Source organism: Acomys russatus, chromosome 16 (genome assembly GCF_903995435.1).
Source record: "Acomys russatus chromosome 16, mAcoRus1.1, whole genome shotgun sequence".
NCBI classification, from domain to species: Eukaryota; Metazoa; Chordata; class Mammalia; order Rodentia; family Muridae; genus Acomys; species Acomys russatus.
This window is the reverse complement of record NC_067152.1, coordinates 32,827,818-32,838,771: the sequence shown is the minus strand read 5'-3', so window position 1 is coordinate 32,838,771 and position 10,954 is coordinate 32,827,818.

Genomic DNA, 10,954 nt, shown 5'->3' with positions numbered 1-10,954 from the left:
GTGTGTGCATGCTGTGGTCCTAGTCTCTCTTCTCAAAAGGTCACCAGGATCCAAAAATGAGGGCTCCAGCCTGATGGCCTTATTTAAACTAGTCACCACCACCCAGAGGCCCACCTCTGAGTATATAGTCAGTTTTTGTTGCCTCCATCAAAATACCTCACAGTGGGATGAAATTTAAGCCTGAGATGCCAGAAACAGAAGACCAGGACATACAGAATAGGATTGACTGTGACACAGGTGGTTGACAGAATTCAGCATACGCTCTACTGTAAATTAGAAAGTAGACACTGGGTGCAGAGCGATGGTGGCGCACACCTTTAATCCCAGCATTTGGGAGACAGACAGGCAGATCACTGTTAGTTTGAGGCCAGCCTGATCTACAAAGTGAGTCCAGGATAGTCAAGGCTACACACAGAAACCCTGTCTTGAGAAAAAAGAAAGTAGACACTGGGAACATAGGTAAGTGGTAGAGTGCCTGCCTATTACACACAAAACCATCAGTTTAGTTCCCTGCACTCAGGAGACGAACAGGCAGATCTCTGTGAGTTCAAGTCCAGCCTGGTCTACAAAGTGAGTCCAGGATAGCCAAGGCTGACCAGAGAAACCCTGTCTCCAAAAACAACACATAAATTAATAAATCAACAACTGCCTCTAACTCTAGTTGCAGAAGACCCAGCACCCTCTTCTGGCCACTTAAGGCAGCTGCATGAATGTGGGGCGCATACAGACAAGTGTGTGCATGCATACATGTGCAAACAGACACATCAAAACAAACAAAAAACAAAACTTCGTGAGAAATAATCTAGGAACCAGGACAATGTGCTGGCTAGTTTTTGTCAACAACTAAGCAGAACCTCGACTAATCGCCTCCATCAGATTGGCCTGTGGACAAGTCTGAAGGGTATTTTCTTGGTTAATGATTGGTGGGAAGGGCCAGCACTCTGGGCGAGGCCACCCAGGGCAGGCGCTCCCGCCTTGTGTAGGAAAGCAGGCTCAGCAAGCTTGCTGTTGGGCAGCAGCACGCTGTGTGCTTTGCTTCGGTTCTTTGTTGATCTGCCCTGCCTTCCCGCCATGATGATGTGCTCAATAACTTGTCTGTCAAACATCCCCCATGTTGTTTTGGTCAGCGTTTTATGGCAGCAAGAGAAAACTGCCTAGGACAGAAGCTGATGCAAGTGAGGAGTTGCTGTGGTAAACGACGGTGTTTGGGGAAGTGTTGGTCCGGAAAACCATCCGGAGAGCTTGGTGAGCTGTTCTGTGGGAACTTGGAAGCTAATGCTGAGAGAAAGGCCTGGCTTGTGAGGTTTCTGAGGGATTACGGGTGTGCACCATCACAGCCAGTTTGCATCTTGCCAGTCACTTTAGATAACAGTTCTGTTCTCCCATCTGAGAGAGGATCCCACCAGCTGTTTCCTCATGAGTGTTTCCGGATTGTCCTTATGAAAGTCTTGGGTGGTAGACACCCTTGCTGTGGGTTTGAGTCTTACCCGAAGTTGCCCCCTGTAGCTCCCACCCCTAGGTGCTGTTTATGGTGACGTCAGGGGGAAAACAGAACTTGGGGAGATATAAGTTATGTTTGAGTTTGCTTAAACCTTGGGCAAGCATTTCACTGTTCCTGTGCCAACCGATACTGTCTGTTTAGATAGGTGGCTGCGAGGCCCTGGCACTGCTAGTCACCAGGTTTGTGACCTTGAGCAAAATTACAACCTTTTCCTCTTAAAAATACTGAACCCCTTCCCCCCAACAAGGTTGAATATTTTGCCCTATATTTGGATTTGTTCATTTGGTTTGATTGGTTTTGTATTTGAGACAGCGTTTTTCACTGTGTAACCCTGCTTGTCTTGGAGCTCATTCTGTAGACCAGGCTAGCCTTGAACTCAGAGATCCACTTTATTTTCAAAAATTATATTTACTTAGTGTGTGTGTGTGTGTGTGTGTGTGTGTGTGTGTGTGTGTGTGTGTGTGTGTACACATACACATTCCCTGGTACATGTGTAGAGGTTAAAGGACAGCTTGTGGGAATAGTCTTTCTACCCTGGGTCCTGGACACTGAAATCAGGTCATCAGGCTTGGCAACCAGTACCTTTATCCACTGAGCCATCCTCATGGCCCAGGATTTCTTTAATTAAATGTTGTATCAAAGGACCCAAGCTATTCCATTCTTTTGGTTTGTTTTGGGTTTTTGTTTTGTTTTTTGAGATAGGGTTTCTCTGTGTAGCCTTGGATGACCTGGAACTCACTCTGTAGACCAGGCTGGCCTTGAACGCAGAGATCCACCTGCTTCTGCCTCGGGAGTGCTGGGATTAAAGGCATGTGCCACCACCGCCCGGCCAGCTATTCCATTCTTATGCACACACAATGGACTTGTACATACAGGGGCATCAAGAGCCGTGTCTATAGTGCGAGATTTCGTAGAGCAGTGTGATTTGTAACAATGTGGGGTGTCTGTTTGCTGTATGACAATTGTAGTGTGTTCTAACAGCAGGATTCTAGTTAGTAATGTGGATGTGTCTCACAAGCACAGATTAAAGAAAAAATGCTCTGTGATTCCACATATAACTAAGTCCAAAACCAGGCCAAAATAAAGGAACTAGAGAGCTGGCTTGGTAATTGAGAACTTGCCGTTTTTTCAAAGGACCAGAGTATGGTTTCCGACAGCCACACTGGACTACTCATGACTGACTGCCTGTAACTCTAACACCAAGAGATCTTTCTGGCCTCCGAGGTCATTCCCCAACATGTGCGGTCCACTCACACAGACGGACATTAAAAACACAAACACTAAAAGTGGGTTTAGGAATGCATAAGTGGTCAACCCATTAAAGAAGCAAAGGGAGCCAGGCGTGGTGGCACACACCTCTAATCCCAGCCTGGGAGGCAGAGGCAGGTGGGATCTCTGTGAGTTCGAGGACAGCCTGGTCTCAGAATCCAGGACAGCCAGGGCTACACAGAGAACCCTGTGGGAGGTGGGTGGGCTGGCTGAGGTGACACGCACCTTTAATTCAGCACTTGGGAGGCAGAAACAGTGGATCTCTGTGAGTTCAAGGCCAGCCAGGGCTACATAGTCTCAAAAATAAAGAAAGAGGAAATGTATTCTCATCTGAGGAGCTGATTTGGGCCTGTGGTTGTGAAGAGGCCACAGAAGGCTCCTGGATTTATAGCAATGTTCTACTGCAATGGGGCTCTGACTGTCTTTCTTTCTTCCTTTCTTTTTCTTTCTTTCTTTTTCCCTTCTGTGTTTATCTGGACTCAGTTTAGATGGTCCCTATTTGCTGGCAATATCCAAAGCACCATGATAAGAGATAGCAGAGCAGGCACCATCTTCTCCAGTCAGGCCTGGTCAGAGTATTGACATTGGCCATGTCGGTGTGATTGCTTCTGTGCCCAGCCTGGATGAACTGGTCATTATTGGTGTTGGCACACACTGTGAGCACAGGTCCTCACATCAAGAGACTTTTTTGTTTTTGTTTTGTTTTCTGGTTTTTTTTTTTTTTTTTTTTTTTTTGAGACAGGGTTTCTCTGTGTGTAGCTCTGGTTGTCCTGACTCACTTTGTAGGTCTGGCTGGCCTCGAACTCATAGTGATCCTCCTGCTTCTGCCTCCTGAATGCTGGTATTAAAGGCATGCATTACCTCACCCAGCCTGTTTCTTAAATTATTATTAATATCTTTATTTTTTATATTTTTATTTTCGTTTGTGTGTGTCTGAACCCGAGTGTGTGTGCAGCAGTTACAGGAGGCCTCAGAGTCTAGGAGAGGAAGTTGGCCCCCTGAGCTGGCCTCACAGGCAGCTGGGGACCACCTGATGTCAGTGCTGGGAACCTACAAATCAATGTAGGATAAATGGGGACACAAGCCCAAGTGCATGCACGAATCTGTTCCCAAGATCTGGACTTTGGAAGTGTCTGGAAGCAAAGCCATTATAGCAAGGTACACAGCTAAACCCAGACCTGATTTCTAAATGCAGGGCTCCCTGGAAAATGGCTTGGTGACAAGTACAAGATGAACCTGGGGACACACTGTTATGCCAGGTAAGGACACATCCAAAGAACAGTAGCTACATGTCACAAGAAGAGATTCAAGCTTGGAGGAGACCCGGCTTGTCAGTCAGGGGCAGCTGAAACACTATAAATCACACTGGTAATGTATTATAACCTCGGTGAAATGGGGATCCGTGGTCTTACGTTGATAGGAATAATAAAGGATGGAAATGATGCCATATTCCAAACTGATAATACAGTTAAGCAATTCCAGGAGCAGAGAGCTGGCTCAGCGCTTGCCTCACAAGCCCAACGACCTATTGAGTTCAGTCACCAAAACCTAAATAAAGATGGAGAGAACCAAGTCTAGGTTTCAATTAGAGTTTCCAGTCACAAAATATTAATTGTACCACCAGGCACTGTGGCACATGCCTATGATCCCAGCACTCGGGAGGTAGAGGCAGGCAGCTTTCTGTGAGTTCGAGGCCAGCCTGGTCTACAAAGAGAGTCCAGGACAGCCAAGGCTACACAGAGAAATGCTGTCTTGAAAAAAAATTAATTAATTAGGGAAACCTGGCAGATACCACTTCAACAAAGTGATTGAAGAAATCACCAGATGTGGGAGCAATTAAAATTACTCGCTGGTTGTCAGAACGCAACAAGAGCCAGGCATGCTCTGGGACATTCCTGCCACAGACGTACACTGGGCTGTTTTGTTTCTTCATTCTGAGTCTTAATCATGGATCACATTAGGGTCACTCAAAGTGGGGGGCACTAAGACATAATTGGCCTATCATCTTTGAATGTGCCTAAGACAAGGAAGTGCTAGGAGTAAAGTCATGCGCCACCATGACCAGCAACGGAAACTCCTTGAGAGCCTGTGTCCCGGCTCCCAGCAGGAGCCTAGCTCCTTGCGTGTCTTTGATGCTCTCCATCAGGGAAGGTCCTCTTTGACTAAGTGTGCAGCTTTTGGAGGGGCTCACTTGAGATGCTAAAGAAGGAAGGTGACTTCCAAGTAGGCAGCCAGATCAGATCAGCCTCACAGCTGGGCACCCTCCAGCCCTTTTGAGATTTTACACTGGGTCTCCTGTCACCCAGGCTGTCCTCAGACTCACTTTGCAGCTGAGGAGAACCTTGAGCTCCTGACCCATCTGCCTCCACCTCCCATGTCCTGGGATGATAGGTGTGAATCTCCACACCCAGCTGAGACAGGCTCTTTTGTGCTTTAGAAAGTTCCAGTGGTATGGAGCCCCGGTTGCCACAGCGCGGGGACAGCTCTGTGGTTCACCTTTGTATGGCTTTTCCTCATGCTTGCTCCCCAGGGCAAGCTCCAGTGTGCATCATAAGAGAAGCCAGTATCTCCGGCTGTGCTTTCAGATCTAATCCAGGCTAATACCAGAGGGCTCTAGAATGCATCCTTGGGGCATGGGATTGCTCCATGGAGAGAGAGCAACAAGGACTCAGCCAGTGACCAGTCGGCAGTGAGGACACGTATGGGCTGCCCAGGCCCTAAGGCTCTCTGTGGGGAAAGTAAAGCACTGGGTTACTCAATGGCTTCGTCACTTGAAAGACTTGAAGCAGGGGTAATTATTTCAGATTGTAGACTTGCTTGGCCTCTGTTACCTGCATTAGAAGCTTTGCAAGGAGAAAATGAGAGGGTCTTGGTTATGGGCAAAGCCAGAGACTTCCTCAGCTTGGTTGGCAAATATCCCCACTTCCGAGGGGAGCTGTGCTGAGAACCAAGCCTAGGACTTCATCAAAGTGTGGTGCAGATATTATAGGACAGAAAGGCACACCCGGCTAGGAAGAAAGCCCCTTGGCATGTGCGCGTTTGAGATGTGGGCATCCTTAAGTCTTTTGATCCCTCTGGATAGGCACAGCTGACTTCCTACCTTGCCAGGGGCCAGCATCCTCCTCTTTGCACCTGTAGCATGCTGCAAGGATGTGCATGAGGCAGATACTTTGGTGCGGTTGTATTGCACTGAAAATCAGTACTAACTTTTTAAAAAGATTTGTTTTCTTTTTTTTCTTTTTTTTTTTTTATTTGTTTTTGGTTTTTTGAGACAGGGTTTCCCTGTGTAGCTCTTGGCTCACTTTGTAGGCCAGGCTAGCTTCAAACAGATTTGTTTTCTTTTTAATTAGGTCTTTGTGTGTTTCTTTCATTTCTTTCTTTCTTTCTTTTTTTTTTTTTTTTTGGTTTTGTTTTTGTTTTTCGAGACAGAGTTTCTCTGTGTAGCCTTGGCTGTTCTGGACTCGCTTTGTAGACCAGGCTGGCCTGGAACTCACAGCGATCTGCCTGCCTCTGCCTCCCGAGTGCTGGGATTAAAGGTGTGCGCCACCACACCCGGCTCAGGCCCGGCTTCTATGTGACGGTTTATGCACATGTGAGTGTGGGCTCCTGAAGAGTCCAGAGCGTCAGATCCCCTGGAATTGAGGGATTTTAATCCAGCAACATGGCTACTCTGGCTGGAATTCAGACACGCCCTAAGCACACACCTTTAATGTCTAATTGATGTCTAATTGAGAGGTGAAGTGGCAAATCAGAGAAAGAGTGGACAGAACAGAGAGGAAGGAGAGGTAACTTAAAAGGGAGCAGAGCAGAGAGGGAGAGGAAGGAGGCAGTTTTACAGGGACAGTTGCAGGCAGGTGAAGCCTGAACGAGCCAGAGAATGAGAAGAAGCCAGAAGATTAAAACACATTGCCAAAGTTAGTATGTGGTCAAGCAGAGCCATCCAGTCAGAAGCTCAGAGAAATCAATTTGAATAAATCAGCTCGGAGAGGAGTTTTGATCCAGAGAGCTAAGTTAAACCAGCCAGCCAGAGTTCAGAAAGAGCTAGAAAGGGTGAGCTTATTCAGCAGAGGCTGAAAACGTCTAGGCCTGGATTAGATCGTACGGAGGCTAGAGGCTTCCAGGACTAGGCAGGCCTAGGTTAGGAGATGGAGGAGTAAGCCTCCCAGGTGACAATTACACCGGGTTAGTAGAAGTTATTTAACAACCGGCAGTCATGAGCTGCCTTCCGTGGGTATAGGAGCTACACAAGGTCTTCTGCCAAAGTAGTGTGGGCTTTTAACCACTGAGCATCTCTTCAACCCCAGGAGCATCTTTCTGCAGCCTCATAATTTTTTTCTCCACCAGCTACACCCCCCCAGGCCTGCCCCCCCATACTGCAGGAGTTACAGGTGTGTGTAGCCACATCTAGCTTTTTACATGGGTGCTGCAGATCCGACTCAGCCCTTATCCTTGTGGAGTAAGCCCTTCTTTTTTTGGAGGGGGGTTGTTTTTGTTTTGGTTTTTCAAGACAGGGTTTCTTTGTGTAGCCTTGGCTGTCCTGGACTCACTTTGTAGACCAAGTCGGCCTCAAACTCACAGAGATCCACCTACCTCTGCCTCCTGAATGCTGGGATTAAAGGCCTGCGCCACCACTGCCTGGTGGCTGCTTCTTCTTCTTCTTCTTCTTCTTCTTCTTCTTCTTCTTCTTCTTCTTCTTCTTCTTCTTCTTTTTTAAAGGTTTATTTATTTATTTCTTATGTATATAATGTTGTGTCTGCATGTACAACTGCATTACAATGGGATTGCTGAGAATTGAACTCAGGACCTCTAGAAGAGCAGCCAGTGCTCTTAACCTCTGAGCCATCTCTCCAGCCCAGCAGTTGTTCTTGATGAGCGTCTCCGCAGGCCCTCAGACCCATTTTCAAGGTCGCCTATATTTAGATATGAATTATGTTCTGTGGTTTTGTTTCTTTGCTGTGGTTTTTGAGACAGAGTCTCATTATGTAGCTCTGGCTGTCTTGGAACTCACAGTGAGTAATTTCAACAGGAGTATCGGAATTAAAAATGTCCACCACTCCAGGAGGATTGCTGTGAGTTCGAGGCCAGCCTGGTTTCGAGTCCAGGACAGCCAAGAGTACACAGAGAAATCTTGTCTTGAAAAACAAACAAACAGGGCTGGAGAGATGGCTCAGTGGTTAAGAGCACTGACTGGTCTTGCAGAAGTCCTAAGTTCAATTCCCAGCAACCACATGGTGGCTCACAGCCATCTATAATGTGCTTTGATGCCCTCTTCTGGCCTGCAGGTGTACATGCAGACAGAGTACTGTGTACATAGTAAATAAATAAATAAATAAATAAATAAATAAATAAATAAATATTAAAAAGAAAAACAAGGGGCTGGAGAGATGGCTCAGTAGTTAAGAGCACTGTCTGCTCTTCCAAAGGACCCAGGTTCAATTCCCAGCCACACATGGCAGCTCACAACTGTCTGTAATTTCAGCTCCAATGACTATGACACCCTCACCCTAAAATAAAAATTAAATTAAAAAAAAAAAAAATGAAAACCAAATAAAAACCCCAAAATTTTCCATTACTCTATTACACTGAGAAACCCTGTCTCAAACAAAACAAAACAAAATGTCCACTGCCATATCTCCAATTGTTCCTTGTGGTTTTTGTATTTGAAACCTTGATGGGCACGAGGGCAAGGGAACTTGAAAAATGATCATTAGGGGTTGGAGAGGTGGCTCAGCAGTTAAGGGCACTGGCTGCTGTTCCAGAGGTCCTGAGTTCAATTCCTGGTACCCACAAGGCAGCTCACAACTTTACAGAGGATCTGACACCCTCTCATAGACATACATGTAGGCAAAACACCAATGCAAATAAAATAAACTATTTTTAAAAATGATCATTATAATATCTTCACAATCTACTCACTAACAGCACTGTTTGTAAAATGAATTATTAATCATTCATTTAATTAATACAGGAAATTATTACAGCAGCAATTATTCATAAACCAGCTATTTTCCAAATTAAAGACACAGAAACTTGTCATATTTGTTTTTGTTTGTTTGTTTGTTGTTGTTGTTGTTTTGGTTTTTTGAGATAGGGTCTCTCTGTGTAGCCCTGCCTATTCTGGACTTGCTTTGTAGACCAGGCTGGTCTGGAACTCACAGCGATCTGCCTGCCTCTGCCTCCTGAGTGCTGGGATTAAAGGCGTGCATGACCACACCCAGCTAGTTGTTAGGTTTATAATAAGCCTTAAAGCACTAGAGCTGGGCAGATATCAACCCTCTAAACTATCTTGTCTGCTTCCCATCCAAATCCCAAATACTTGGGCTGCTTCTACTCAACCAGACAATCCTCGATGCAAGCTGCTCTTGGCCACGTGCTCCTGGTTACCCCATGGCAACATCCTGTCTCCTCTTGGTCTCCATCTTCCTCCTCCTCCTTCCTCATTGTCTTCTTGAGACTCCAAACCTGGGAACCTCAGCTACTTTTCTTCTGCCCAGCCCAGTCTGTCAGCAACTTTATTAACCAATCAGGGATAATTGGGGAGCATTCCTCACATCATGTGGATACAGGAGATGGTGTAACATACATAACAATGCCCATGGCAGGGCTGTAACCAGATCTCAGTGCACAAGACCCTCCTCCAACAACTGTTACCTTTTTTATTTTATTATTTATTTCTAGATGAGATTGGGCATGTTCAGGGTGGTATGTCCATGGACATTTATTTTTAATTATGTGTTTAGGTGTGTGTGTGTGCACATGAGTGCAGTGCCTGCAGTTGCCAGAATAATTTAATGGTATGACCTGATAAATGTTTATTATTAGGCTTATAATTAGTAGGGAGGCATTATTTAACCTGCTTTCATAATCAATAAAGACACAGACTCCTGATATATTTTAGAATAGCCTTATCACCTGGGGCAGGGCAGATATGACCTCCTAAGCTACTTTCCATTATATCTCAGCCTCCATCCCATGCCAGCTGCTTCTAATAATTTCTATTTGGTCTCCTCCCATCTATAATCCCAAAATACTTGCTAAGGTTCTTCATCTGAGCTATTTCTTTCATGTGGCACTTCAGAGTTCCTCCTCTTGGTCCACATGGCTTCTTTATGTCCCATGGTGATCCTCTATCTTCTCTTCCTCTGCTGCCTGTGTGCTTCCCTTTCCCAAGATCCTTCCCTCTCTCACAAAGCCTTCGAACTTTGGCCACAACTACCCCATTGTGCCCCGCCCAGGTTTAGGCCTTTTCTTTTTTTCTTTTTTTTTTTTTTTTTTTTTTTTGGTTTTTCGAGACAGGGTTTCTCTGTGTAGCCTTGGCCATCCTGGACTCACTTTGTAGACCAGGCTGGCTTTGAACTTACAGCAATCCGCCTGCCTCTGCCTCCCGAGTGCTGGGATTAAAGGCGTGCGCCACCACGCCTGGCTAGGTTTAGGCCTTTTAATCAGCCAACCAAGAATAGTTTCTTAGGCAAGGTTAAACAGCAATACTTGGGGTATGTAAACAGTAAGAATCTGGGGGTGGGGAGGGGGCAAGGAATTAGCAAATACAACGCACCCACTAATACTCCAACGGAGGGCAATGGGTCCTTTGGAAACAGACTTATTTGTATCTGTGAGTTGTGGGAAATGGACACTGGGACTCAAGTTCCCCTTCATCCTTCAGAAGATCAGCGTGTGCTCTTAAAAGCTGAGCCGCCTCCTCAGCCCAAGGTAATTCCTTTTAAAATTGTGTTAGAAAGGAAGAATGGTGGAACCCATAAAAAACAAAGAATTTGGGCTGGAGCGATAGCTCAGTGGTTAAGAGCACTGCCTGGTCTTCCAAAGGACCTGGGTTCAATTCCCAGCACCCACATGGCAGCTCACAACTGTCTGTAACACTAAGATCTGACACCCTCACACCAATGCACATACATTTAAAAAATTAAATAAAATATTTAAAAAAAAAAAAAAAACAAAACAAAAAACAAAACAAAGAATTTTATATCTATTATCAAGCCTGGCTACTTTGACGGCAAGATTAGATGCCTAAATTAGCCAAAGGAGGGCTGGAGAGATGGCTCAGAGGTAAAGAGCACTGACTGCTCTTCCAGAGGTCCTGAGTTCAATCCCCAGTAACCACATGATGGCTCACAACCATCGACAATCCAATCTAATGCCCTCTTCTGGCCTGCAAGTGTACAGGCA